The sequence below is a fragment of the Acomys minous genome (genome assembly GCF_964271855.1).
Source record: "Acomys minous genome assembly, chromosome: 3".
NCBI lineage: Eukaryota > Metazoa > Chordata > Mammalia > Rodentia > Muridae > Acomys > Acomys minous.
In genome coordinates this window covers 133,801,714-133,809,221 of record NC_140485.1, presented here as the reverse complement: position 1 = coordinate 133,809,221, position 7,508 = coordinate 133,801,714, and the positions used below count along the sequence as shown (strand labels likewise).

At 41.0% G+C, this 7,508-nt stretch overlaps 1 pseudogene across 1 annotated transcript; it reads left to right on the top strand.

Annotated features, from left to right (window-relative positions):
- The first annotated feature begins 5,320 nt into the window (after positions 1-5,320).
- LOC311593873 (zinc finger SWIM domain-containing protein 1-like) lies at positions 5,321-6,950 on the top strand (annotated as a pseudogene). Its single transcript has 2 exons — positions 5,321-6,615; positions 6,839-6,950. The product of its transcript is annotated as a zinc finger SWIM domain-containing protein 1-like (transcript).
- Positions 6,951-7,508: the final 558 nt, after the last annotated feature.

Below are 7,508 nucleotides of genomic sequence, written 5' to 3'. Positions count from 1 at the left end.
AGAGTTATGAATTTCAAAGAACAACTAACTTTATTTAAGTGGCAAAGTTTTTCCTCAAGTATTTTATTATAGTAATGTTTGATAGTGAGAGTGAGAATTTTAATGACTGGAGATATAGTTTTTTTTTAAAAATAATACTGAGAAATATCAGAGGTTTTATTACATGTACAGAGAATTAGATTTCAGGGACATGTCAGTGATTTATGAACCAGTTTCTGCAGACCAGTTTCTGCAGGCGGAAAAGATTTCAGGATTTGTAGGAAAGTTAGCTTGACAAGACACTTATGAAAATCCTAGTCTCTCAGGTAAAGCTGATGCAAAGGCAAGAGCACAGGGGCTCCGTTCGCTGTTGGTTCACCTACTTTCAAATGGATGGAAGCTGTGACTGAGGAAATACTTTACATACTGGAAATTCTTTCTCAAGCAAACTTTGTGAATCAAAATATGTTCTAAAATTGTTAAAGTCTATTTATCATCTATGTATCTATACATCTATCTACTTACCTATAAACCATGTATCTATCTGTCTGTCTATCTATCTATCTATCTATCTATCTATCTATCTATCATCTATACGTCATCTACTAACCATCTATATCTAGTATGTATGTATCATCTATCTATCTATCTATCATCTATCTATCTATATATCTATCTATTTATCATCATCTATTTCCTTCATACCCACTGATGAATGGATTGGAGTGCATACTTAGTAGGGATGAATAACAACATACACTGTGCTGGTCTATTTTTTGGTTGGGAATTATTTAAAGGTCCTTTTGAGTTCATCCAAAGAAATAGTTTACCTGCAATTATTTAAGAAATAAATGGTATTACAATGGTATTACTATATTCTTTTCCCTCATCTTACAGGATAGAACAGTATGTTGATTTGAGTGTCTGTTAGTCTCAACTCAATATGATATTAAAAAAGAATGCTGGATAAAGCCAGATGGTACAAAATTAGCATTGATTAATAAGATGCAGGATGCCAAATATTGCATGAAGCACATGGGTGTGAAAGCTTGTTTATCTGAGATTCATCTGGCTTGCCTTTCTACTAGAGCTGAGAATCCTATATATAAAGAAAATTAGAAGTGACTTTTTCAGAGTGCACCATCAAGCTAAGTACAGTTCTGGTTGTAGAGTCAAAGTTCAAACTCTGTTAGCAAATGTTAATAATAAAAATGAGAACTTGAGATGTATTGACCACATGTCAAGGGGCTTCCCAATGTACTGCTGTGTGTAAAATAGAAAAGGGTGAAACCAAGTATTTTAAACATTGTGGAGAATAAAATTAACTCTTAAGGTTTAATATGAAAGCTGTAATTTTTAGATATTTGCAAAGGTACCAGTGGAAAGCAGTCTCCTGTAAGCCAATGAAATTGTGAATCATGCCTCATGCCAAGTCAAGGAGGCTCATTCAGCTAGCCAAGGTGTTTGGAGTATTTCTTCAGAAACATTAGACACAAGTTAAAGTTAAAATGCAGATTTACTTCAGTCAAATGTTTCCACATAGGCCTGTACTTAAAAGACATAATACGTGCATAGTGCAAGCTTGAACTTGTGGATGTGTTTTGTTGTTATTGTTGTTGCTTTTGAGTTTTAATACAATAGAATCAAAATACTCTATTTCAAAGTCATCCAAAGAAATAGTTTACCTGCAATTATTTAAGAAATAAGTAATTGCAGATAAGAAATGGATAATCTCAGATAAGATGAAATCAAATATCAAAGAAATTACATAGTCCTACTTGCCACCTGTTGACTGGAATTGCTGAGTTTCAGATCCAAGTGACCCACCCCAGGACTTGTGTGTTTTCCCCATCATGATAACCCTGAGGCAGAATAGATGTTATTCTTAGGAATAGCTTAGTGATAAGAGCTTATTAACAACTGCACTTTGGCTTTTCAGGCCCTCTGTGTTTTTACTTCCCTCTTACCCACCAAGATTTCCATCTTTGCCCATTTATTTGATGTGCATCAGGTCAGTTTTCACTTGTCCTTCCTCTCCAGTGTGTAATGTTGATATGTTCATTGTTCCTCACTATTGGATAATTTAACTTTAGCATCCTTTATTATTTTTATGGTCTTCTTAATGAGGCACATCTAATCCTTTTGTCTGTCTCTGCAGCTTGGCTTGGTTTCACGTTGATGGTTTTGCACTTTCTGTCATGTTGTAGAACAAAGAGAGACTCCGGGGCCTATTATGGAATTTCTAAGTACTAGTTATGAGTGGGGAACAAACTAAATTAGGAGAGCTCAAATGTAGGGACAGAGGCACAGCAAAGAAAGAATCCTCTTAGCGTCTCCCTGAGCACCTGATGCTCCATGACCTGTGGGTAAGACTGTGACTTTGTAAGGAATATCTCTCCAACGTTACTTAAGTTGTTTATTTATGACACCTACTCCTGCAGTAAAATCTTCCCTTTCTGGGGGATGAAGGAACCTATGATGAGAGACCCAAATCAGAGGAATAGCATATTTTCTCACATGACCAAACTCTCCTTGACTTACCACTTTCCTCATTTCCAATTCGTCTGTAACTTGGGTCCTAAGGTTTTGGTGTAACTTTCACTATTTTACCATGCTTCCTTGAAAGTCTTGTCAGGACAATTCCTTTCGTGGTGGAAGACTGAACAATCATGACATCTGAGTCACTGAGCTCACCCAAGAACATTGGTGTGGCGTGGCTTCCAGGCATGTCAGCCTTAGCGAACTTCTGGCTCTCTGTGTCTCGGTGATATGTATAACTATGGTCTGAAAGCTGTATTTAAATGATGCCTATGGAAACCCAGGATATGTTCATCAGTGCATGGTAAATGCACTTTCTTCTTCATTGTCCTGGACATTATGACCTTCTTACAGAAAGTTAGAATTTTAAAGCATCATTTCATGTTTTGGTACATATTCGGTGTCAGAACAATCCACAGAATTGTCACACTAACACAGTGACTTACAAGTCATAATTCAGAACTAAAATTGATGCTTTTCTGTGTAGAGATCAGTGTTGTTCTCTAAAATTAACTCATCGTGTAAATTTGCCAACTATTCCAGTATAAGAAATTTCTACTTTTATTCATTTGTGTCCTCTCTTTCTTTTGGTTAATTTGACTAAGGGTTTGTCAGTCATATTGCTCCTCAGAGAACCAACTCTTTGTTTTATTGTTACATTGAGTTTATTTAAAATTTAATTTTATTATTCCCTGCCTTGATTTGTATTATTTCTTCCTATCTATTCCTCTGGGGGGGGGGGCGGGTGTTGTTTGTTCTTATTTTTCCAAGGCATTCAGGTTAGTTATTAAACTATCAATATGAGATCTCACCGACATCTTGGTGAAGCTCCTATTGCTGTAAATGTTTGTCTTACGACTACTTCCATTGTGTCCTATTGGTTTTTGTATGTTGTGCTTTTATTTTCAGGTATTTCTAGAATTAAAAAATTTTCCTTCTTGTTTTCTCCTTTGTCTCAATTTTTGATCATTCTGTGCTGTTTTGTTTTCATGAGGTTGTATACTTTGTGCTATTTCTATTGTTGATATATAGATGTATTCATCTGTGGTCACATAGGATGCAGTATATTCCATCAGTTCCCCAAAGTTTATTGAGACCCAATTCAAGGAATAATATGTACTTGGTTTTGAAGAGGCAGCCCCATTGTGGTGCCCATTCTGAAACCCATCTCATCCATTCTGTCACCCCATTGCTGCTGAATAAATACTTTTTTTCTTTTTTCCAACTCACTTCTGGTGGTTAAATGAAATGAAATAAGATTTTGGAGATAAAATATTCAGAAACATATTAGTTACATTAAAATCTTTTTATAATTTAAATTACATTTATATGCTTTTTTGGCTTATTTAGAGCTAATATGGTGAAAATTTTCTAATAAAACTCAAGAAATGAGACAACCATTTATATCTCTCCTCACTCACAGGAGGGTGACATGATTGAGGAACACTGCAGTATTTTCAGGTCATGTGTCCTATGTGGCCTGTGACAAGTATCAGCAGGAATGTAGATAGTTTGAAGCAGGCAAATACAATTTGCCTGGGGTGAAAGCCATATGAAATGGGGATTTCAGTTACTCCTCCATTCATAAAATATTTATGCTTCCCATGTACTGAGCCTAGTTAATTCATTAGAAAACAAAGGAAGTGAACAAAAAAAGACATGAGTTGTAAAAAGCACAGAGACTACCTTAGGTAAAACTGGGAAATCATTTCTGAACAAATAAATCATAGGAACAAAAGACACAGGTTAAGAAAAAGAAGAAGAAAAACAAAACAAACAAAACAAAACACAAAACAAAACAACAACACCGTGTGCTTTGGACCTGGAGATTAGAATCATTGTCAAACAAAACAATGGGATTTTTAACAAGAATTTTTTATGGAGTTCCAAGGACAGATCACCACTCTGTTGCACTTTTGGTACTTAGATGGATGCCCAGTCCTGCAGTTCACTCCTCTTCACGAATGCATCAACATGCCTTTGCAAACAAGTGCGTGTACACAACCCACCCTGACTCCCACACACGGTTCATGTAGAAGATGTTGGACAGCAGCATCCGAGTTCAGGAGGGCTCAGTCAACCTGTGGAACAAGCTGCAATGCGTGCTGTGGTTTTGATGGGACTCTCAGGAAAATGTCCCTGTGACCTCAGCACTCAGACACTGTTCCATGGATCCTGCACATCGTCTCCTGTTGACACATAGAAGGATGATTTTGGTCACTTGCCACTCGACACTCTTCTAATGTCAAGAGAAGATGTTTGTTACCCTCAGAGCTCCTGGTGCAGAGATTAAGCAGACAAAACCTACTGTGATATAGTTTTCTTTCTTTTCAAATAGAATTACCTTCTAAGAATTACCTACCTTTAGGCTTCTACTATTTTGGAATCATCTCCTTTACTTAATCTTTCAACTCTATCAGCCAAAAATGACTTTAAAATCTTACATGCACTTATTTCAGAAATTCTTGAAAATGGATCAAAGAAATTTAAAAAATCCACTCATGATACCATCATAAATAAATATTGTTACATTTTAATATATTTAAAATTTTTGGGTGAGAAACAGCTGCCACATTGACCGGTAGGTGAGCTGTCTCAGCCGTGGAGGCGTGAAGCCGGGTCACAGCACTTAGCGCATATGGCTCCCATTGGTGAGAGGTGGATTTCGGCTCTGCTGGGCTTGAACACGAACCCTATCTTTCCGGGTCCTCCACCCGGGCTCAGGCTCATCTGGGACAGTATCTAAAACAACAGTCCAGCTTCAGGCATTGGCTTGTGTGGCACTTAAGAAACTTCCTGCTTCCCTGACAGCAGTCCTGCAGAGGGAGTGTCCTAGCTTGGGCCTTGGGCACCTCCCAGCGCCTCCATGGCCTTCACAGTGCTAAACCGGCTTCCTAAAGACTCAAACCCACCTACGCTGCTGCAGCAGATTAGCAAGACCCCGCAGCCAGACGCTTTCAACTACCAAAGCTGCTTCATGCAAGACATCTTCGCTCATTTCCCCAAGGTCTTGTTTATCTATCGGACCTATTACTCAAGAGATGAGGGGTTATATACCTTTCTTGTAGATGGACCCCGGGTCCAGGTTGAGGATCTGCTTGCCTGAGCAGTGTACTTCGCTATCCCCACCAATGAGGATGCCAGAAGTCTGGCCCAGATGTTCCAGGTGTTCAAAAGTTTAACCCTGCATGGGAGAGAGTCCACACCATTCTGATGGATCCTCACTTCATCCTGCTGCCCACCCTGACCGTAGACTTCACCGCCGCTGAGGGCTTGCTGTCAGCCTTCCACATCTGTAAGTTCCTCCAGGGCAAATTCTATCAGCTGTCTCTGGAGCAGCCTTTACAGGGTGTGCTGCTATCCTCTCTGCAGAGCACAGTGTGCTTCACCACAGCTGGCAGCCTGAGGAAGCTGTACATGCTCCTGAGCAACTGTATCCCTTCCTCCAGGCTGCCTGAGCTCCACTCACACTAGCTGCTCAACGACCACATCTGGCTGTCCTACCGCTGGAGAAGCCGAGCCCAGATCAGCCGGTACTTCCGGAGCCTGGAGGTCACAGCGCACATGCTCAGCCAGCTCTTTGGCACCACCCCGTTTGAGAAAAAGGCATGGCATCTGTGTTCTGATACATATAGCAGGACCCTTCAGATAAAGCAAGCCTCAACCTGGCTGTGACTCCCCAGGACAGTCACACTCTTTGTCAGCCTCAAAAGCCCCATCACAGAGCAGCTGGTGGAAGCCAGGATCCAGCACTCCCTCAACGCCATCTGCACGGGGCCAGCCGCCCAACTCTGCCTAGTGGAACTCGCCGTGATTCAGAAATCGATGCACCTCATTGACTCTGGCTCCGAAAAAGTGAACATCCAGATTCTGGAGGACACGCATCCAGCCAGCTGCAGCTGCCACCTTAACCAAGCCTTTCGCCTGCCCTGCTACCACATCCTAGCCATGCTTAGTGCCCAACACCAGGGGTTCCAGTTTGACGTGCTGTAAGCTCAGTGGACCTCAGGCTGTGCCACCAGTCTAGACAGCATCCTGGGCAGCAAGTGGAGTGCCACCCTGGATAAGCACCTGGCTCTGACTCTCCTCACTGAGGAGGTAGGTTGGCTCTCTCTCTCTTTGTGTGTGTGTGTGTGTGTGTGTGTGTGTGTGTGTGTGTGTGTGTGTGTGTGTGTGTGTTTTCAAGACAGGGTCTCTCTGTATAGCCTTGGCTATCCTGGACTCGCTTTGTAGACTAGGCTGGCCTCAAACTCACAATGATACTCCTGCCTCTGCCTCTTGAGTGCTGGGATTAAAGACGTGCGCCACACACTCGCAAGAGGTAAATCGGCTCTTACAGCACTGCAACAAGGAGGAATTGGAGCGTCGCTATAGCTCCCTTCGGGAACTAGTCGACAGCTGGATCTGCCCTTTACGAGCAGGTACAGCTCTGATCACACACATATACACCCAGCACTGGGGAATTGAGCCTAGAGTAGCACGTATGTTAGGCAGGTAGTCTACCACTGCCTCTTTTGATTTCTCATTCTGAGGTAGCCTCTCACTAAGTTGCCCAGGCTGGCCCCAAACTCAGTACATAGCCGATGCTGGCTTTGAACTCTTGACCCTCTATTTCCCAAGTGATGACCAATGCCTCTCTTTAGGCTAGTCTACTCTAACTAGGCTTCCAGGCTAGTCTTGAACTCACTCTGTCTTCCTTTCATTTACCTTCTTTATAAAAATGTGTTGTAAGCTCAGTTAGTCATATATGTATTGTAGTAATTATAATCATGCCATGAGAGTGGAAACTTAAATCATATTATTTGTATTTATACCCCATAAAAATAACTGCTACTTAATATCCACGTGGCACTGAACGACTGGCATAGTGACGAGGCAGACATCTTGTCATGACTCACCTCTGTCACTTAGATGTTCACTTTGAATCTGCATAGTGATAAGCTCAACCTTTGGTTCCGTGAGCTTAATTTAAGAAAATAACTTGAATTCAG